Source organism: Ambystoma mexicanum, chromosome 7p (genome assembly GCF_040938575.1).
Source record: "Ambystoma mexicanum isolate Mex_15411 chromosome 7p, UKY_AmexF1_1, whole genome shotgun sequence".
Taxonomy (NCBI): domain Eukaryota; kingdom Metazoa; phylum Chordata; class Amphibia; order Caudata; family Ambystomatidae; genus Ambystoma; species Ambystoma mexicanum.
Genome location: NC_090939.1, coordinates 164,927,909 through 164,951,085, shown reverse-complemented (window position 1 = coordinate 164,951,085; position 23,177 = coordinate 164,927,909).

Sequence of the window (23,177 nt, the reverse complement as noted above, 5' to 3'; positions counted from 1 at the left end):
CCCTTTACAAGCCCATGGAAACGGGAAGCAGGAGGGGTGTGTGTGACTCAAACCCAAGCATCTGAACCAAATACATTACAAGCCTGCATGTGCCCAGCCACAATGCAGCGTATGCCCACAGGAACCACGGAAGCCAACAGATCGTCCCAAAAAAATTGGGAATAAAAGAAATCAAAATAAAAATAAAAATAAGAAACAATCAAAAATGGCCATTGATGGGCCCGGGGGGGTTGGGGAGGCCACCCAGGAGGTCCGAGGACAGGATGCACACCAGAACCCACCTGCGTGGATCGTGGGAAGATAAAACACCTCCATGGGCTCATGGCCCACACGGCTACCCTATTGTGGGAGTATCACTGCTGTCGCTATTATCACCCTGTGCAGCTGCATCCGGAGGTGGTTGCACTATGGGAGGCAGCCCACGCAAGGCCCTAGTCTGCTCCTCCATGGCTGCAAGCATGCGGGTGTGGTAGGTCTGGTTCTGGAGGATGAGTGTGCGGAGGTCCCCATGCAACAACTCACGGGATGCCCGGACCTCCGCCCTCGTTGCCTGCATCTCAGCTGAGAGCGTACGGGTGAGACGCTCCAGCTGCTGTTCTGTCCTTTGGTGTGTTGAAGCCTCAAGCTCAACAAGAGTCGTCCTGAGGTGAAGGAGCTCCTGCCTCAGGGCTTCCCTGTGGCCCTGGGACTCAATGGAGATGGCCTCCTGCAGAGTCGCCAGTGCCGCCCGCCTGTCCCTGTTGGACCCCAACATGTCCTCCCTGTGTGACTGGCAGATGGAGTCGGTTGCCTGCTCTAGTCGCTCCATCAGCCTTTCTGGGGGGACAATGGAAGTGGCCACCCTATCCATGGCCTGAGCCATCATCTCGGATGATGCAGCCTGTTGGGTTGCCATACCGTAAATGGATTGCTCCCATGCGGTATTGCCGGGTGGCGTACGGCCACCACGTCGGCGGGCACCACACCTGTCTGGGGCAAGGCGAACTGCGCCTTGCTGTGCCGGCACTGCCTGAGGCTGCAGGACTGCATTCCCCCTCTGATCTGCTGGCCCAGGAACAGCATCAGATGTCGCGGAGTGTGACCCTGCATCCGTAACCACCGAAGGCGTAGCTGCCAACACTGACATCCCCATGGAGGGTTCTGACCCTGGTGCAGGTGGGTGAGACAGAACAGAATCCCTCCCTGGAACACTCACCTGCGACGGCACGTAGGTCTCATCCGAATCAACACCTGAGTACAGCTCGGGGGAGGTGCAGCCAGAGACACCCCTTGAGAGCACGACCTGCAGCACTTGTGGGTTCTCCCCCACCACCACACCACGTCCCTCACTGGTGGTTGGTCGACCCCCGCCCCCCAGCCACCAGGGGCACCCTCCACCAGGCCCCCACTCATGTCTCCCACCACCCCCACCCCCCAGCCACCAGGGGCACCCTCCACCAGGCCCCCACTCATGTCTCCCACCACCCCCACCCCCCAGCACTGTGGGGCACCTGCCAGCAGGCCCCCACCCATGTCCAACTCATGTCTCCCACCACCCCCACCCCCCAGCCACCAGGGGCACCCTCCACCAGGCCTCCACTCATGTCTCCCACCACCCCCACACCCCAGCCACCAGGGGCACCCTCCACCAGGCCCCCACTCATGTCTCCCACCACCCCCACACCCCAGCCACCAGGGGCACCCTCCACCAGGCCCCCACTCATGTCTCCCACCACCCCCACCCCCCAGCCACCAGGGGCACCCTCCACCAGGCCCCCACTCATGTCTCCCACCACCCCCACCCCCCAGCCACCAGGGGCACCCTCCACCAGGCCCCCACTCATGTCTCCCACCACCCCCACCCCCCAGCCACCAGGGGCACCCTCCACCAGGCCCCCACTCATGTCTCCCACCACCCCCACACCCCAGCAGCGCAGGGGCACCCTCCATCAGGCCCCCACTCATGTCTCCCAGCACCCCCACCCCCCCAGTCACCAGGGGCAGCCTCCACCAGGCCCCCACCCATGTCTCCCACCACCCCCACCCCCCCAGCACTGTGGGGCACCTGCCAGCAGGCCCCCACCCATGTCCAATCCATGCCCCCCTGCACCTGGGTCCCAACATTCCCCAATCATGTCCGTAATGCCCATCCTCCCCTGCCAAAAGGCCCAACCAACTATCACACCCACCCACATATCAAAGGCAATTACATGTTACACCCCCAATTTAAATAATGCAATTGAACACATGTCTGTCACACACAATGGCTGCAAGTGAATGACAAAACACCCAACATGACATGCCTGAAAGCAATGAGATGATACGACACATTGAAGAATAAAAAAAATAATGTATTGAACAGCAAGTAGAATGGAAATGAAATAAGAAAAAACACAAAGCAAATCAAACAAAACAAGATGAATGTCCAAGAAAATAATCTGAAAAATTAAAATAAGCCAATGAAGAACCATGAAGAAGATCATCCTGGGTCCATGAGCCCAACCAAATTAAACCTAACTATGACTACTAACTAAAAACTGAACTATATACAAAAAAGTGGTGCATTGTCCAATCGCTACCAAAAAAAAATCAAAAAAACAAAGGAAACCTAACCCTAACTATACAACTATATACAAAGGCAGCGGGCTATTCGGACGGCTCACTGGTTGTTGTCATGGGCCAGGGCATCATCGAACTCCTGGTCAATGGCTTGGAGGCGGGCATGTTCCCTGGCCCCGAGGTCCCGCAGGGATAACGCAGTGTCAAGCTCAAACTCCCTGCGAAGACCCTCGAGGCACTCAGCCCGCCTCAGCGCCCTCCGCATGGAGTCCTCCGTCCTTCCTCCTCTGCCCGCTGCCGCTCCGCACCTATCCGCTGGCACAACCGCTCCCACACGGAAGCCACTCCCATTCCAGGGTTCTCCTGCCCTCCGGCCGATGCCTGCACCCCTGATGTTGATGGCCCCGAGCCATGATGCCTCCCACGTTGAGCCTGCTGCTGCCTCCGACGCAACTGCCTGTGCCAGCACGACGGCATCCAGGCTGATGGAAACCACCGACGCCGTCGTGCACGTGCCCTGCCCGATGATGCCGTCACATCCTCCATCTGCTGGGGTCCAGTTGCTGTGGTGTCCACCCCTGCTGGATCTCTGACTCCCGACTGTGGCAGGGATGGGATCCCCACCGAGCTGGCTGCATTGGTCGGGGCAGGTCCACAGGGGGCCCTGGTGGCATCTGGGCTGGAAGACGGCAAGGAGAACGACTGGTGGATAGCCTGCACAGAGGAGGAGAGGGCCGCCACATTGGCCAACACATGCAGGAAACCCCCGAACATGGCCGATCCCAATTGGGCCACGTCGGCACGGTGCACTTCGTGATGACGTGCGTGCTCCTCCCGGGAAGCACGCACGGCATCACGAATCACAGCCGTGCGCATCGCGACCCCAATCAGGACCTTCTCCGCACGGCCAGGGGTTCCCACGTCCGCAGGTGGAGGGGAGTCAGGTGACATGGACATCCCCTCTACCTGCGGACAGGCCTGGGACGGGGCATCCCTGCTGGTGCATGGTGGTGCACTCACAGGGTCAGGGACAGCGACATGCACAGGCCCCTCCACGGTGACCTGTGCTGCCTCCTGCCCCTGGCCCTGGACTGCACCACTTGCACCAGCAGGGATGCCCCCACCAGGCCCCATGTGTGCCCCAGTGGCGGCCTCCTCCTCCTCTGTGCAAACCACCAACCTGGATGGCTCCTCACCGTCTCCCACCGTAGCAGGCCCCTGTGGGGGCTCACCCACCCCTTCCGCTGCAGCCGTGGGGGCATCCCCGCCGCCTTGCTCCACAGCTCCGTCTCCGCCCTCCTCTTCACTAGCCGCTGCGTAGAGGGAGACAAAGAACACAAGCATCAGGGCACTGTACAATGGTCCCCTAGACAGGAAGCAATAGCAGATGAGCACCACTGTCAAAGTACACTTCCATCATGTCCCTCCACAACACATGGGTCAGTCCAGGCAAAACACACACAGTAACAGGCATGGTGCATGCCATGGACATTTCCATGCATGTCTAATGGACTCTTGAAACATTCAATGATATGTAACTCACATGCATCATGGCTCATGCCTATCACATGCACACACTTCACCTCAGTCACATCCATCTGGCCCCAAACACACCAAACACAGCGGATACAAGGGTAATTTGGCTGCTTTACTGAATCTGTGCATTGTCACACACATGTGTCATGCATCCATGGCATGCACAAGTCACAGACACACAGGTCAGGCACACAGACATGGCTACCATATATGTACCTGGCATCATCACCCATCCCTCACCCCCACCCATGTCCAGGTACAGAGACTGGCATGCTCTCATGTTCTAAATCTGCATAGGGCTCCCCATGCGGCATTTCAACACATGCAACAACCATGTGGGTCACACATCACTGGTCGCACATGCATTACCATGATGTCCCTGCACACATACATGCATACATGGCCTATGGCACACATACAGGCAAGTATCATAGAACCAGCACACCGCAACATGCCCTGTCTCACACAGTAATGCATGGACACTTACCGCTCAACTCCAGACGGGCCTCCCTCTCAAGGATCTGGGCGTGGAGCGCTGGGCGTACGCGTTCCAGGACCCTCATCTGGATGGAACTCATGCGGCCCCGGCCCCCCTCCACGAGGCGCCGGGCCTTCACAAGGGTCCTGGACCTCAAGTCCTCCCAGCGCTTCTTGATCTTCAGGACGTCGCGGGTTGCCACCCCCTCCGCGTTGATGGCAACCACACAGTCGGCCCAGATCCTCTGCCGTCCTTCCTTGCTGGCGCGGGACGATCCAAAGAGGGCATCATACTGCCCCAGAACATGCTCCACCAGGACACCAACTTCGGTGACAGTGAAGCTGTGCCCCTCTGCCCCTCTGGCCTGGGGTTGCCACTGGTGCCAGATGTGGAAGTGCCCGACATGGCAACCCCAGAGGCAGGTGTGGGTGGGCAACTGGGTCCTGGGGCTGGGCTGTGGAGCAATGTAATCCCAGTCAGGAGTCTTCAGTTCCAGCAGGGGTGGACACAGCAACTGGACCCCTGCAGATGGCTGATGTGCAGGCACCAAATGGCAGGGCACGGTGGCAGCAGGCAGGCAGGCAGGCAGGCAGCAGCAGATGGCACGTGGGAGGCTGCTCGGGGCACTGGGGGGCAGTAACTCGGCCTTCTGGGCAGGAGCGTGGTCTTCCGTGTGTTTTCGCGTGGCCAGCTTGATACGGAGTGATTTGGCACGTGAAAATCCTGCACGTCAGCGTGAAATCCGAGGAAAGGCCCTTAGCGCGTAAGCGCGTCAGCACGCATACGCGATTCTATTGGACCAGAGTCCCTCAGCGCGTAAGCGCGTCTGTGACGTGACCCGCACGGGTGTTCCCCACTCAGCACGTGATGACGGGGCACACGTGGAGATACTGCACGTCAGAGTGTCATCGCGTGTAATTGGACAAAAGTGCGCGTACACGCGATTGGCCTATGTACGTGTATTTAATGGGTGCGCGGGCACTTACACACGCAAGTACGTCAGCGAACCTGTATCCCGTGGTGCGTGTGAATTTCCACACGCTATTGGACTGGGAACTGGATTCCAGCGGTGCGCGGCTCACACGCTGTATCCCGTGGTGCGTGTGAATTTCCACACGCTATTGGACTGGGAACTGGATTCCAGGGGTGCGCGGGTCACACGCTCGCCTAGAACACGCGCAAAGCATAAATTTGCGGACTTTAACAATAACAAGCTCAGACGCCAGGATGAACATACCGTTCCTAGCAGCAGTGGCAGTGGGCTACCAAAGGAGGAGGAGGAGGATAGTCAGGGCCAGAATATTCACACCCAGAACCAGCCTTTTCGGGATGCCTGATGACCAGGTGTATGGGAGGTACAGGTTTCCACCACACATTATACTGGACCTGGTGAGTGAGTGGGAGGATGACCTCACATCACCCACCCTGTGCTCCCAAGCACTCAGCCCCCTGGAGAAGGTCCTCAATGTACTGCACTTCTTAGCCACTGGATCATTTCAGCGGACAAGTGCCATAGTGGGTGGGGTGTCACAGGCCACCCAGTCACGCTGCCTACACCAGGTCTTGAACATCATCACTGCACGGCCATCAGTCCGCAGGCACATATACCTGCCCAGAACACCTGCAGAAAGGCATGCTGCCGCCCTGGATTTTTACGCTGTGGCACGATTCCCCAAAGTGCTAGGTGCCATCGACTGCACCCATGTGGCTCTACGTCCCCCCAGGGCATCTGAGCACATCTATAGGAACCGCAAGCACTGGCATTCCATCAACGTGCAGGTAGCATGTAATGCCAAGGGAATCATCACCTCAGTATATGCCAACTATCCCGGCTCCACCCACGACAGCTTCATTTACCGAATGTCCACCCTAAGCCGGGACCTAGAAGCTGGGCGGCATGGCGATACATGGCTGCTTGGTGAGTATGTATGCCACTGCACATGCATGCATGTTGGATACTGAGCAAGGTCACAACCCCACCAATGATACCAATCACCACCTCCACAGGGGACAGTGCCTACCCTCTCAGCCCCCACATGATGACGCCAATTCGGAACCCCACCACGCCACCCCAGGTAAGATATAACACAGCCCACATTACAACCAGGGGCATAGTGGAGCGCATATTCGGAGTGCTAAAGTCACGCTTTCGCTCCCTTGACCGTTCTGGCGGGCAGCTGTTATACGCTCCCCCAGTAGTGTGCAGGATCATAGTGGCAGCATGTGTCCTGCACAACGTTGCAACACGCCGGGGCCTGGCCGTGGACATGGTGGTGGCCCCACATCCCCAACCACATGCACAGCCGCTGCGCATGGGAGGGGAAAGGGCACGGGGGGAGGCAGCCCGTACACAGCTAGTGGCTAATTACTTCACATAGAAATCACACCCCTGTGGAGTGCACACTGCCCTGGCACATTCCATCTGACAATCAATGATGACTCAACCTGACACTGATCCTGAATGTCTGGAGAATGAACCGTCAAAACCATATCAGCCTGAGATTGTTCACCTGGAAGTGTCACAATGTGTGCATCCCTACCCACACAGACACCACCAATGCAGTTTTGTGAAGTTACACATTGAAGCAGCTAAAATGAATACCCACTTGCAAAATGCAACAAGAGGACAGTGCCATGTCAGCCAACCCAACCCCAGCACCGCCACACGACACACCGTGCCATGTCATGCTAATTGCAGGTAAACAAAGTAATCCCCAAAACATGACATCAGTCTCACTATGTACAGTGGCACTATTAGAAACCTGCAACACCTGAAATGCTCACAGCAATGCCGGACCAACAACATACTTGAGCACGTAGTACCATTAACATGACATCACAAATGTTACATATTAGTAGTCTCACCACCTGGAAATGCCTGCACTCCCACCACTACCAACTGTGCACTGTTGTCGCCATGTAGAGTTGTAGGTGCACTGCTGCCAACATGGACCCCATCTCCAGACTAGAGGTCCTTGTGTGGACATGAGGAAGGGACCTGCAAATTGGGAGGTAGACACAGAAGAAGAGTTACACATCAATGCAACATGCAGTGTACAACACAACAGCAATATGCACTAGGAATGTATACACAGTATTGACTACAGACTGCCCACACAGCTCATGGGAGTCCAACGTCACTGTGTAATTCACTGTCACTTGGGCACACCCTTTACAAGCCCATGGAAACGGGAAGCAGGAGGGGTGTGTGTGACTCAAACCCAAGCATCTGAACCAAATACATTACAAGCCTGCATGTGCCCAGCCACAATGCAGCGTATGCCCACAGGAACCACGGAAGCCAACAGATCGTCCCAAAAAAATTGGGAATAAAAGAAATCAAAATAAAAATAAAAATAAGAAACAATCAAAAATGGCCATTGATGGGCCCGGGGGGGTTGGGGAGGCCACCCAGGAGGTCCGAGGACAGGATGCACACCAGAACCCACCTGCGTGGATCGTGGGAAGATAAAACACCTCCATGGGCTCATGGCCCACACGGCTACCCTATTGTGGGAGTATCACTGCTGTCGCTATTATCACCCTGTGCAGCTGCATCCGGAGGTGGTTGCACTATGGGAGGCAGCCCACGCAAGGCCCTAGTCTGCTCCTCCATGGCTGCAAGCATGCGGGTGTGGTAGGTCTGGTTCTGGAGGATGAGTGTGCGGAGGTCCCCATGCAACAACTCACGGGATGCCCGGACCTCCGCCCTCGTTGCCTGCATCTCAGCTGAGAGCGTACGGGTGAGACGCTCCAGCTGCTGTTCTGTCCTTTGGTGTGTTGAAGCCTCAAGCTCAACAAGAGTCGTCCTGAGGTGAAGGAGCTCCTGCCTCAGGGCTTCCCTGTGGCCCTGGGACTCAATGGAGATGGCCTCCTGCAGAGTCGCCAGTGCCGCCCGCCTGTCCCTGTTGGACCCCAACATGCCCTCCCTGTGTGACTGGCAGATGGAGTCGGTTGCCTGCTCTAGTCGCTCCATCAGCCTTTCTGGGGGGACAATGGAAGTGGCCACCCTATCCATGGCCTGAGCCATCATCTCGGATGATGCAGCCTGTTGGGTTGCCATACCGTAAATGGATTGCTCCCATGCGGTATTGCCGGGTGGCGTAAGGCCACCACGTCGGCGGGCACCACACCTGTCTGGGGCAAGGCGAACTGCGCCTTGCTGTGCCGGCACTGCCTGAGGCTGCAGGACTGCATTCCCCCTCTGATCTGCTGGCCCAGGAACAGGATCAGATGTCGCGGAGTGTGACCCTGCATCCGTAACCACCGAAGGCGTAGCTGCCAACACTGACATCCCCATGGAGGGTTTTGACCCTGGTGCAGGTGGGTGAGACAGAACAGAATCCCTCCCTGGAACACTCACCTGCGACGGCACGTAGGTCTCATCCGAATCAACACCTGAGTACAGCTCGGGGGAGGTGCAGCCAGAGACACCCCTTGAGAGCACGACCTGCAGCACTTGTGGGTTCTCCCCCACCACCACACCACGTCCCTCACTGGTGGTTGGTCGGCCCTCGGACCCCTCCTGGGTCTGCACCATCTCCACAACCCCAGCAGTATCAGGTGCGTCTTCCCCTGCAAAGACATGAAAACAAAGAAATGGAAACAGGCATTAGCACCATGGCACACATTGAGGGCTGAGAAGCAAGAGAACCAGTACTTGATTGACACATGTCCCACATGACTAAAACCCTCCCATGCATGCACCCTCACTGCGTATGAAGTGCAGGCAAATGGCACACACTGATGACACCAAGATGGAAGATGAACACATTTTCTGCATGCTTCCTGGCAGTGGCATCACACATTGGCCTGTGATTGGCAGGTGAAACACACATGCCATCACACAGATGGCATGTACCATTGCTATTGAGTGAAGATGGAGAGGAGGGCAGCACCTATTCATTCAGTCCAGTTCCCGCATGTAATTGCTTTTCTAATTCTAACAGGTCAGATTTTTCACCTGGAGCTGCCAGTCTGAAATGGTCCAATTGCACAGGGACATGTGTGTACAAATGATATCCAGGTAACAAAGTCACTCCACTTTACCATACCCATGTCAGACATGTGACTAGTGGACAGCGACATGCCTAGTGAAAGTGGTGGAATGCAAACAAACTGACTGAATGAACAGTGAAAAAGAAGCAAATATGTTGTGGCAAGGTGACACTTCAAGGGCAACTGGCGTGCAGTTGGGCTAGATGTCTACTGTTGGCAGAAGGGATACTGCTATGGCCAAATGCAGCTGCGCAGGAAGGATTGCATGAAGCACATGGCTGACCCATACGACTCAGGCGCACACACTCTCACCTGGCACCCGAACAGAAGCCCTCACACACACACCATGCACATGGATGACACACACATGCATGTGCACTCACCGGACAATGCCTCGTAATCAGCCAGATCTCCCACGCCTTGGATCTGTTCCTCCGTGACGTAGGTCCCAGCGACTGACTCATGTGGAGTGAGTTCCATGTCTACTACTGGAGACCCACCTCCAGTCACTAGAGTTGCGGCATGACTTGAGGCCAGCTTACTCTTTGCCCTGCGCTTTAGGTCATTCCAGCGCTTATAGCAATCATTGGCTGTGCGCCTCACAATTCCAAGGGCACTTACGATGTCCGCAACGGTCTGCCAGTGTGCCTGGCGTTGTGCAGGTGTGGTCTTGGATCCTGCAACAATGACCATCTCGTTGTCATGTCCAGACACATACTCGACAAGTGCATTCAGTTCGTCATCCGTGAAGCTGGGCTTCCTGGACGGGCCGGACTGTGTAGCCGTGTCTGGGGCATCAGCCTGTGCCGGACGAGCACTCTTCCTCTTCCGCTTGGAAGGTGGTGGTGATCCTGAGTGTCCTGCGCCGCTCTGGACACTAGGGGCAGGAGCCCTGGTGGACTCTGTATCAGGAGTGTGGGATTGCACACTCAGCATGGGAGTTGGTGCAGGCATTAGCTCTAGTGTGATGGTGTCAGGGGGAATGTCAGCAGCATGGACTAGGACCGACACTGTCCTGGCTGGGTGTGTGAGGGCTGGGGTGGATGGAGCCGCAGCTGCCCCTGCAGCCTCTCCGCCCTGCCTCCTTGGTGCAGCAGATGACCTTGCTGCCCCAGATCCACGTGGCATGATGGCATCAACGTGCACCAGCGCACGTGTCGTAGCCCTGCTGACCTGGAAGTCAGCCATGGAGTCAGCCAGGTCTGGTGCCACAATGGGCTGGTCCAACAAGGGCTGAGCATGGATGGTGTCAGCCACATCAGCCTCAATGGGAGGGGGGGGGGGATTATGGGTGCCCGTGACTGGTCCTCCACACATGGGGGGACAGGCTCACCCTGCAAGTTACGACCACGTCCCCTACCGGATCCACCACGGCCACCACTTGTGGCTCTTCCACCTTTGCCACCCTTACGGAATCCTCGCCTCCCAGCCATGGCACTGATGTTAATGTGCGTATGGGAGTGGATGTAGACTATTGTCCTGGGCAATTGGGGGTCAAAGGGGTTGGGTACCAGATGGTAATTGTACCCTAGTGCTCTAGCAAGGCTGAATGTAACCCCTGGGGAAAGATGACGGGTTACGCAACGCACAGGAGGCCCAAAAAAGGGAGATGACGTGCACGCAACCCCTCCTAGACCACGTGTGCAGAAAGAAAAACCTGCACTACGCTGTGGCACCCAGAAACACAAGAATGAACGTATGCGTGTCACACGCAGCCTAGAATGACCTCTGAAGGGGTAGGCTACACACGGGGCTAGCACAGATGTTAGATACGTGCGTGACTCACCGTCTGCCAGGTAAACGAGCGTGTAAAAGGAGCACGTTTGGTTGGCAACACCCCCGCCAAAAGAAGATTTGTCCGCTGTCTGAGGAGACAGGACAACAGTAGAAGGGAACACTGTTTGAGGGAACAGGCCCAGGTAACCAGTAAAAGAGAAAAAAGAGAAAAAGCTGTCAGAGGTAACAGGGAATACGAACTAGAAACGCCGTGAAGTAAATCGCGTGTGAAACGACAAGAAGTACAGAATTCACCCACTCGCTCTCCACGAAAAGCACGTACAAGGAAAACGTGTTCTACACGTACCTTTTATACAGGCCCACACGTCCAGCGTCACTTACGCGGCGTGTACGCGCTAGGGCCATTTCCACCTATTACATGCTTTGTCACTTCTGCGTGTAGGGCCATTTCCACCAATTACACGCTTTGTCACTTCTGCGTGTAGGGCCATTTCCCCCAATCACACGCTTTGTCACTTCTGCGTGTAGGGCCATTTCCACCAATCACACGCTTTGTCACTTCTGCGTGTAGGGCCATTTCCACCAATCACACGCGATTACACTCTGACGTGCAGTCTTTCCACGTGTGCTCTGTCATCACGTGCTGTGTGGGAAACACCTGTGCGGGTCACGTCACAGACGCGCTTACGCGCTGAGGGCCTTTCCTCAGTTTTCACGCTGACGTGCAGGATTTTCACGTGCAAAATCACTCCGTACCAAGCTGGCCACGCGTACGCACACGGAATACCACGCTCCTGCCCGGAAGGCCGAACTACTGCCCCCCAGAGCCCGAGCACGCTCCCACCTGCTGCTGCCTGACTGCCTGCTGCCCCTGCACTGCTGGGGGGTGGGGGTGATAGGGGACATGAGTGGGGGCCTGGTGGAGGCTGCCCCTGGTGGCTGGGGGTTGGGGGTGATAGGGGACATGAGTGGGGGCCTGGTGGAGGCTTCCCCTGGTGGCTGGGGGTGGGGGTGCAGGGGGACATGGGTGGGCGCCTGGTGGAGGCTTCCCCTGGTGGCTGGGGGGTGGGGGTGGGGTGGTAGACATGAGTGGGGGCCTGGTGGAGGCTGCCCCTGGTGGCTGGGGGATGGGGGTGCAGGGAGACATGAGTGGGGGCCTGGTGGAGGCTGCCCCTGGTGGCTGGGGGGTGGGGGTGCAGGGGGACATGAGTGGGGGCCTGGTGGAGGGTGCCCCTGGTGGCTGGGGGGTGGGGGTGGTGGGAGACATGAGTTGGACATGGGTGGGGGCCTGCTGGCAGGTGCCCCACAGTGCTGGGGTGTGGGGGTGGTGGGTGACATGAGTGGGGGCCTGGTGGAGGCTGCCCCTGGTGGCTGGGGGCCTGGGGTGGTGGTAGACATGGGTGGGGGCCTGGTGGAGGCTTCCCCTGGTGGCTGGGGGGTGGGGGTGGGGTGGTAGACATGGGTGGGGGCCTGGTGGAGGCTGCCCCTGGTGGCTGGGGGGCGGGGGTGGTGGTAGACATGGGTGGGGGCCTGGTGGAGGCTTCCCCTGGTGGCTGGGGGGTGGGGGTGGTGGGAGACATGAGTGGGGGCCTGGTGGAGGGTGACCCTGCACTGCTGGGGTTTGGGGGTGGTGGGAGACATGAGTGGGGGCCTGGTGGAGGCTGCCCCTGGTGGCTGGGGGGTGGGGTGGTGGGAGACATGAGTGGGGGCCTGGTGGAGGCTGCCCCTGGTGGCTGGGGGGTGGGGGTGGTGGCAGACATGGGTGGGGGCCTGGTGGAGGCTGCCCCTGGTGGCTGGGGGGTGGAGGTGCAGGGGGACATGAGCAGGTGTGCAGGGTAGTCCCCTGTTTTGTGGGCTGCCTGCAGGGGCCGTGGAGGGTGTACAGGGAACACCTGTGAGGACCCACCCAGCCTAATCGCGTGTGTAACTTCCCACGCACCCCTGTAATACACGTACCCAGCCAAATCGCGTGTGATAATTCCCGCGCACCCCTGTAATACACGTACCCAGCCAAATCGCGTGTAAAACTTCCCGTGTACCCCTGTAATACACCTACCCAGCCAAATCGCGTGTGATTATTCCCGCGTACCCCTGTAATACACGTGCCCTGGCTAATCGCGTGTAAAACTTCACGCGTACCCCTCTAATACACGTACCCTGGCCAATCGCGTGTTAAACTTCCTGCGTACCCCTGTAATACACGTGCCCTGGCTAATCGCGTGTAAAACTTCACGCGTACCCCTCTAATACACGTACCCTGGCCAATCGCGTGTTAAACTTCCCGCGTACCCCTGTAATACACGTACCTTGGCTAATCGCGTGTACAACTTCCCGCGTACCCCTGATATGAACGTTACCCGCTTTGCATTCCTTGTTTGGCAGCCCTGTAAACTGGTCGGGGGTTAGCGCAGCCCTTTGCGATGATTGAGCGATTTTGATGGCTTTTCCTTGCGCGAGGGCGTTCTTGGGGGCGTTACTGGCGCTGCTGCAGGGTCGCTGCGATACTCTGCGCCACGGCTGGTTTGGGAGCCTAAAATCCATGAATACGCTGTGCGCGGAAATCGGTTTTAGCGCACGTGCCGGGCGCAGACAATCGCACGCGGACACTCTGCGCCAGCCGCTTGCGACACTTTTCTGCGAAATTCTATGAATTACCCTGTAAATGTGGTTAGAAAAAAATGGGATGTTAGTGTGGTCGTCATGGTAACCAACAGTGAGTAGTCAGAGTCGGTGTGTTATGACCAAGAATGAATGATTTATACAAACCCACGATAGTATGAGCTGTAAGAACACAATTGAAGCGGAATGCAGGCAATACTGTATAAGCGACCATAGATGAGCAGTTGTGGTAAAAAAAATGTGTTGATGGCCCTGATCTACGCATATAGATCGGCATCTTGGATCATGGGCTCCAGTAAGTGTCTGGTAACAAACATGTGGTGTACTGATGTGGCTGAAACATAAAGCAAGTCATGTAACTCAAAAATAACATCAGGTTAATTACAGCAGATGATGGAAAGCAGAACTGGGTCAGTGAATCAAACCTATTTACAAGTGGTGATACCGAGTTGGTTGCAACAAATGACCACATGGAGATCCAATCTAGTTTGAAAGGACAAAAGATTTCCACTGAGTGTCTGCAAATAAACCACACTTAGTGTGTTAATATAGCTAATACACAATGCATGTTTTGTTCAGAAAATGAAAAATATTTACAAGCAAAGCTTGGTAGGTGGATACATCTATTTGCAAGTAGTGATTAACACATAGATGAACCACTAGAATCCAGAAAATCAATCGAATGTCTGAGCCTAGATGGAAGTAACAGACATAGCATGATTGAACAAAATATTTTTCACATAACATCACAGAGATACACCTGGTGTAGTAGTATCACTTAACCACACTGCCTATCATGGTACTAAATGGTGAGGGCAGTGCAAGTGTTGGTAGTGTATATTCTATGCTGCCCAGCGACGGGTGTCAAAAAGGATCATTCTATATGAAGTGTTTCCACTCAACAGTGACATTGAGTCCATCTGTCACGGTATTTAACCTGTGAACACATTTTTGTTCTAATTGTGTCTCCTCCCCGTATTGTGGTGAACAGTTTTTGTAAGACGAACCACTTCAGATCCATGTTACTGTGGTTCTTCCGATTATAATGTTCAACAAGGTGTTTCTCGGGTACCTCATTCTTAATGCACGATCGATGCTCTGAGATTCTTGTTTTTACAGCTCTCATTGTTTTTCCAACATATAACAAGCCACATGAGCATTTGATGACATAGATGACTTGTTTTGTGTTGCAGTTAGCATGATCCCTTAGAACCCATGTGATGTTCTTAAGTTTGAAAATCTTTTTGGTTTCTGTGAATTGGCATACTACACATTGTCTACATCGATGATGGCCTTGTACAGGTGGGAGGTTACACAAGGTGGTTTGCGAGTGCGCAGGTTCGATAAAAGTATGGACCAAAGATTCTTTTATATTCTGGTTCTTCTTGAATGCAACAAGTGGTGGTTTGTTCAAAGTACCAGCATTCTTTATGAGAGGCCAATGTTTCTTGATCATATTTCTCACCAAGTTGCTTAATGGACTATATGTGGTCACACATACAAGTTTATCTAGTTCTTTCTTTGCTTTATTGGTTAAGCACAGATCCCGATCTGTGTTTGCTGCGCATTTTTGTGCATTTCTCCTTGCTTTTTTTGAGTACCCTCTTTGTAGTAGTCATTCTTGTAAGTCACAAGCGTGTTTGTTGTAGGTATCTGAATCAGCAACTCTGCAAACTACGATAGAATCGCCACACCGATGTCACTATATTTCGATTCAGTGATATTGTCCGGCGATTTGTAGTGGAAAACTAACACACACTCTCTCGATAGATAGAGTTGTTATACCTAAGTCCCTTTTGTTCACAGGCAATACCCCATCGTTGGACTTATCACTATATCTCTGCGCCTTGTTGTGGAACACTAACACACACTCTCCCTCTGGTCCTACTCCTACGGGTTATGCGCAGGGGCACTGCCATATCATTGTGGGACAGCGCTCACTAGCAGCCGGTAGTCTACTCTGGCATGCAGTCACAGGGAGAAGCTTTTTTCTTTATAGTCACCATGCTTTACGCTCCACACACGCCGTGACCTGGTTCTTTTGGGCTCCTTTCTATTACCGTATTTACCAGGTCCCCCCAAGACAGGGGTCTAATCCCTACCTCTCTTTTTTCCTTCCATAGTCTTTCTGTGGATAGTGGCACAAAGTCCACTTTATGTGATTCATCTCCTGATGACCTAGTATCTCCTGACTCATCCATTATACAGGCTTAAGACTGGTAAGAGAATGCCTCTAATCCCTTCCTCTCATCAATGAGTTGAATACAGTAGAGAGCTATATTTGTTTCTCTTACACTAGTGTCTGGCCATTATTTACAGACTGGACACACTCTGGAACTGTCTCCCACTCTGCCCTGAAGACGTGGACTCTCAGATTGCATGCCATTGTGCATATGACTACGGTAAGAACCTCATCAGGTTATACAGTCTCTCATTACAGACATCTTAGCAATGCATAACTAGCCTCTACAAATGATACAATTATAGTCTAAACCCGACACACTCCTGACTTTATGTTCTGTCCATTTCTCTTGACAGATTACATAGGATCTCTCACGTATACTCATTTTCTTTTTCCTGATGAAGGCTGACCCAATGACAGATACCCAAGGATAGCTCTGAGGCCAAAACACAGTTGTGTTGACCCATCTTCTATGTGTTTATTACTTTTGTCATTACAACCGTGTATTGCAATTACTTCATCCTTTGTCATGTTACTCCTAACGAGGGTTTATATAGAATGTAATTGCTGAAAGCTCAACCCAATAATCTGCTCTTGGGTCCTGCCATTTTGTGTACTAAACCTATATGTTTTATGTATTTTTGAGTATCCCATGTTTTTACCCCATGTATATGTAATACTGGCTACTTATATATTAAATGTGTATTAAAGGTACCAGTCATATTAACCATTTTTGTGCTCTGCCTTTGTGGGTTTACATGACCTTGCTCAATTGTGTTTGATATAAGTTTACCTACCTGGGTAGAGCGGGGCATTAACCAGGTGCCCTTTGTTTATTAATTGGTCGTAGTGCAGTCTGTGGCTGTTTGCACGGCATCCACCCCCCCCCGTCGGGCGGGTGTGATACCAACACTGACAAACTATACATATACTCCATTTAACCACCGACATGGAGAAAGTCAAATGAGTCTTGTACACGGACTTCTATTTCAAGAAACACTTATGGACCACTTCCACCCTAAGTAATGACGATGGCATCCTGACTCAAGGATGGCCAATGATGAACTAGATAATATCAACCAAAAGAAGAAGAAATTGATAAGGACATAAATGCATGGGAAATTCATGCTGGAGTACCTCAAGGCTGGGATAATCGAGGAAGGACTCCAGGTGAAGATTTTTCTGCATGTTTTTACTGACAACCCCTAATTGACAAAAAGGTTTTAGCGGGGTTGGCAATAAGTGCAGCAGAGACTGGCTGATTCTGGTCATAGATACCGCTGAAGAGGACTGTAAAAAACAAGGAGCGGAACTGGTAGAACTTGAAAAGAAGTTCCAGGATGATCTCACCATACAGGATAAAAAAACTAAATTGGACAAACTACAGATCGAGATCGACAAATTCAAGTGTATCACAATAGAGAGGAAAGCCCAAAAGTTCAAAAAGATCTACAAAATTATGCAGAAGAAAAAACATACCCCTACTTAAAAGAGAATTATTACACAGATATACAACAAGGGAATTATAACAGAAGAAACAAAAGAGTCACTTTTTCTCGGACCTCATCTAGCAGCGGGAGTGACCCTGGCACCTTCGGACAACAACAATACCAACAATAACAACCTTTTTTTCAGAGAGGAGGGCAGCGATGCCACCCACGAAGAAGACCGATGCCTCAGGGACAAAACATGTGCGCACCCGACAGTGGTACTTCAACCAAGGACAGAGGGGAGGATTCCAGTCTTTAACTTATTCAAACATATGATGACACCAGCAGAATAAAATCTTTTGGGAAAAGGTTTGTCATTCGTTATGGAAGCTAAAGCTAAAGCCTTTGAAACAGAATTGGAATTAAAAAGTTTTTTTCGTAACATCCGACTTAAATACTTCTTCGAAGTTTACCTCACTGAACATTCACATCAGCTTGACACTAACAAATCAAGGTCCAGTGCATCCAGCGAAAATTTCAAAGGTCTGAAAACAAAATCCTAGTTCACACTCGACCGCACACTATACTGTGTGAATTTTAGACTTTTGAAAAACTTGTTACCAAAACCATTATCATGGGTATGAAGAACAAAAATTACTACCTAGACAACCTTCCACAAGAAGAAAAAACATCTCTAAATTCACTGAAAAACAAAAAAACGATCTCAATCAAGCCGGCTGATAAAGGTGGGGGTATAGTGGTCCTCAATACGGAAGACTATGACAAAGAATGCCTACGCTTACGAGGTGATACTGACTCCTACTTACTGACTCCTACTTACTGTCACGCCACTTACCTGGGGGTCGAGGCAATCCTGCCGCTTTCCGCATGCTCCATCCTGACGGATTTATCCGTGCTTTCACTTGGGGGGTCCTTGGACTTCCATGTCCCAGGGTGCTTCCGGGTTTCCCGTTCATGCTAGGCTGCGCATGCCCGGGTGGCCGTATCTCGCCCTCCGCATATTCGCAGTACACAGGACGCGCGGGCTGAGGCAGACATGCGGTCCAAGCCTCACTTTGAGTACACCAACACCTGGGAACTGCACAGCTTGCGTTCCAAGCCTCACTGGTGTTGGATGCCCTTTACAAGGGGCCGGGCCACTTGAACAATCCGCATCACAACGCGGTTTGTTCTCAGATCGTGTCCTCGCTGGAACTCCTGAGTTCCAGTTCCTTTCCTCCTGGCCTGTTTCCAGTTCCCCTTGTTCCTTGCTCCTTGGGAGAAGGTCCTCCTGTTCTTTTGGTTCCTATTTGCCATGGGGTGATCCCCCATTCCGGTTCCCTTCAGTGGGTTGGTCTTGCTTCCTCTGTTTCTGGGTTCCCCTTGCCTTGGTTTTCTTCACCTGCCTCTTGCCCTGCCTTGGTACTCTGCCTTTTGGACTCATGGGCTATGCAATCCTCATCAATTGCCTGAGGTTCTACTGTCATCTGGATCCAGCTGCTTTCAGAGGGATTATCTACTCGAATCAGGAAACGCTTGCCCTGTCAGTGCTTACACTTTCCTGACACCACATAAGCCAGGGCGTTGGGAGTTTGTTCACCTCCAACCCGGTTCTCATTTTGGGTGTGAGTCAGACCGGTTCCCCCCGCCTTTCAATCTCCACTGGACCTCCAGACAATCTGGCAGATTCTCTGAGACCATCAACTGGTCAAACAGGTACTCAGCGCCCTCAAGATGCTTTTCTTAATAAATTGAGACGCCTGCCTTCAGACTCTGAGATGGATGAGAACCAAGACCTTCGGAATGAGGTACAAGCCCTTCGTGCCGAGATGACCGCGCTACACCAGGAGAATGTAGCGTTATATCAGATGGTGACACAGAATGTTGGAGCCGCCCCTCAGGTAGAAAGCACCATGGCTCACACAGCACCGATCAAGTTTGATGACCCCAGACGGGTGGGTGAATTCTGTAACCATTGTAGGACACATTTCCTCTACAGGTCTACATATTTCAACAATGATAAGGCCTTGATTGGTTACATCTTAGGCAATCTATCCGGAAACGCTCTTGTTTGGGCAACGCCTTTGGTTGTCACCAACAGCCCTATATTCAATGACTTTGTGGCCTTTGAAAAGGCATTCTTGGAAGTCTTTCAGTCTCCCAATTTGGCCTCTGCAGCACAGAACCAACTAAAGGACATCCAACAAGCAAACAGCGGTATAATTGCCTATATTGGTCGTTTTCGTCAACTGGCAACCGATTCTCAATGGCCTGAAATTACCCAGAAGACCTTGTTCCGCAGAGGATTAAGCCTTTAACTGCCATGGGTTTTTTCCCTCCAGTGTCAAGGACTTTTTTGGGGATTTCGGTATGTGGCCATTCAAAGCCTTGTAACTTTTTTGTTACATGATATATCTCGGCCACATTTGGCTCCTTTTTTCCCCATATGTAGGCGGTCGTAACGCCACCCAAGAATCCTAGGTTGCTGCAGGGGGGTGAGAGAAAATAACCAAAAAGTGTGAAAATGTTGTGTTTTTTTCAAAAAATGCGAATAAAATGATGTACAAAGAAGCCTGTGGTTTTTTCCTTGTAAGAGCTAGGAACAAATGGTTTGCTGTGCTGAATTATCCAATCTCCTGGCTTTCAAGAACAGGTTGCGTGGAAATGAAAAAACATTTTTTTGATGTGGTTATCAACCGTTTTGTGAGAAGTGGGCAATTTTGGCCATTTTTGCCAATTGGACATGCATGGACAGAATGGAAGAAAAGGGTAGGAAATCCGAATTGGAGGACAGAAAGGCATATATTTCTGAAAAGTAAACAAAATTCCACGTCTAGAAAGGGGTGATTTGCGTAGTTCGGGCAACAACTAGGTAGAGGGAAATGCCATAGATTGGGGGAAAAGCAGGAAAATGACTGCAAAAAAAGGTATGTGTTGGACATGGTTGGCTATGCTCCGCTACATTCCCCTGACTCTTGCAGTTAGGAAAGCACAAATTTTTTGGGAGTGTTTTACAAAACAAGCAAAACCACAAGCCAAACACTGAGCCAATGGTACACAGGAGTTTTATGCTCACGGCCTGAACAGACGCACTTAGCATGTGTAAATCGGGAAAACCAATGTGGTGAGGAACGGCAAGCATACATTTTTTGAAAGAGCACAGGCAGACCTTTTCAAGGGTAGGTGACTTGTGCAGGTTACAAAAGTGTATATTGCCTAAAGCACCGACTAAATGTAGGTCACATTTGGGAAATGAAATGATTGTGTTACAAAGGGAACCAGAAAATGGCTCAAAACGTTATGAAAACTACGCAAAAACAACAAATGTTATACCTTCCCGCGTTCCCACAGGTGTCCCGATTAAAACGGTAGCTCACATGTGTGGGTGCACCTACCTTGGCGTCAAGGGGAAAGCCTAAAACACAAGTAACCCCAAGTCTGTTTTCACACCTGAATTTTACACTCTCACATCATGCAGATATGGGCCTCGGGTGTCCAAGCCACCAAGGAAAACAAGGAGCCCCATGTATATCCGAAAAGAGGACACCCGTAGGAATCCGCAGAGGTATGATTTGCGCATATCGGCCCAGAATTTATTACCCAGACACCCCTGCAAAGTCTGAAATGTGGAAAAAAAACGCATTTTCTGCACATTTCACTCGGCTCACCCATCGAAACACACCGCCAACAACACATGGCCAACCTTCCTGTGTTTCCACAGGTGTGCCGATGAATATGGTACCTCACATGTGTGGGTTCACCTACCTGGGCGCCAAGGGGATAGCTTAAAACACAAGTAACCCCAAGTCTGTTTTCACACCTGAATTTCACACTCTCTGCAGACGGGCACATCATACACATATGGGCCTCGGGTGTCCAAGCCACCAAGGAAAACAGTGAACCCCATGCACTTCTGAAAAGAGGTCACCCGAGGGAACCGCAGAGGTATGATTTGCGCAAATCGGCCCAGAATGTATTACCCAGACACCCCCGCAAAGTCTGAAATGTGGGGAAAAAACACATTTTCCGCACATTTCACTCGGCTCACCCATCAAAACACGCCCCCAACAAAACATGGCCTACCGTCCTGCGTTTCCACAGGTGTCCTGATTAAAACGGTACCTCACATGTGTGGGTGGACCTACCTGGGCGCCAAGGGGAAATCCTAAAACACAAGTAACCCCAAGTCTGTTTTCACACCTGAATTTCACGCTCTCACATCATGCAGATATGGGCCTCGGGTGTCCAAGCCACCAAGGAAAACAGGGAACCCCATGCATTTCCCAAAAGAGGACACCTGTGGGAGGTCTGACTTACGCAAATCGGCCCAGAATTTATCACCCAGAATCCCCGGCAAAGACCCACATGGGAGAAGGGTGCCCAAGGCCAGGGATATTACCGCAGACTTTGCTGGAGCCCTGGCTGCCCTGCGTTACAGCTTCTCCCCACCAAGGAGTCTCGGCAGTGTGCCAATACCTTCCCGAAGGGAAAAGCTGTAAACTCCAGGACAGTTGGAGGTGGTCTGCCCAGACGGGCCATTCCCACCCACACCACCAACAATCCAGCCCCAGTCTCACTGTAACGCTCACCTGATTCCCACGGAGGCGCTGGTCTTGGCAGGGTGGTAACTGTATCTTGAAAAGTGAAGTGCAGGACTCGATTGGCTTCCGGGTCTGGGCCTCTTCGCACTGTGTGTCTAACTCGAAGAGTAAGATGTCTGCAGGTGAAAGAATATGGGGTTAATGACCTGGGATTGTCGGGTGTCTCTCTCTCTCCCCCTCTCACTTTTCCGTGGAACCCCAAGGTCAACGTGCTCACCTTAGATAGGTGAATGCTGGACTCTCCATCTGCGTCTGGTGCAGGGTGCCGTTACCAGTTCCTTCACTGGGTTGAAACGTAGGCCTCTTGACTTCAGAGGATTGCTAACCGTCGTTAACTGCACGAACGGTGAGTTTCCGGGCACCTTGAATGTCCTTACAGTCTTTAGGTGCGTGGGCACGTTAGTATGGAATAGGGCTCTGTATAATGTTCTTTTCAAATGGTGCCTTTTGTCTTGCAGGGCTCTTGAGGCGGAAGATGGTGGTTTGAAGAGAGCCGGAGTTCGAGCCAGCGCATAGGAATGAAGTGCTTGGGAGTGCGTAAGTAAGTGCCTGTTGCCTGCTTTCGAAATGCACTCCAACTGTCTCTTTTCTTTTGCAGGTATGAGTTCGGATGCTGAAGAGACTCTGGAAAACGCCGGGGTATTTGCAGGCGCCTAATTGTGGAGGGCGCGATGGCGCGTGAGTAAATAGCCTGCCTAATGTCTCTCCTTTTCTCTTTCAGGTGCAGGAATGCAGCGTTGAAGAAAACCGGAATTCGAGGGGTGCCGGTAAGTAAATTCCCCACAGGAATAATTATGCTTTGTCTTCACAGGCTTTCATAATGGCGGAGGAGCAGCGCGAAGAGTTGGTAACTGCCGATGGATCAGGTGAGGAAAGCGCTGCGAGTGAAGGTTGCTGTGCTAACCTGTTGTTTCTTTGTCTTTGCAGGTGCTTCTGAAGGCTGGATACAAGAAAGGTAAGCTTTTGTTCCCACAGGTTCAGGATCGGAAGAATGAAGACTGGAACCGACACGGTGAGCGTTCTGCTGCAGATGCAGAATAACGTGAAGCACGTTGCAT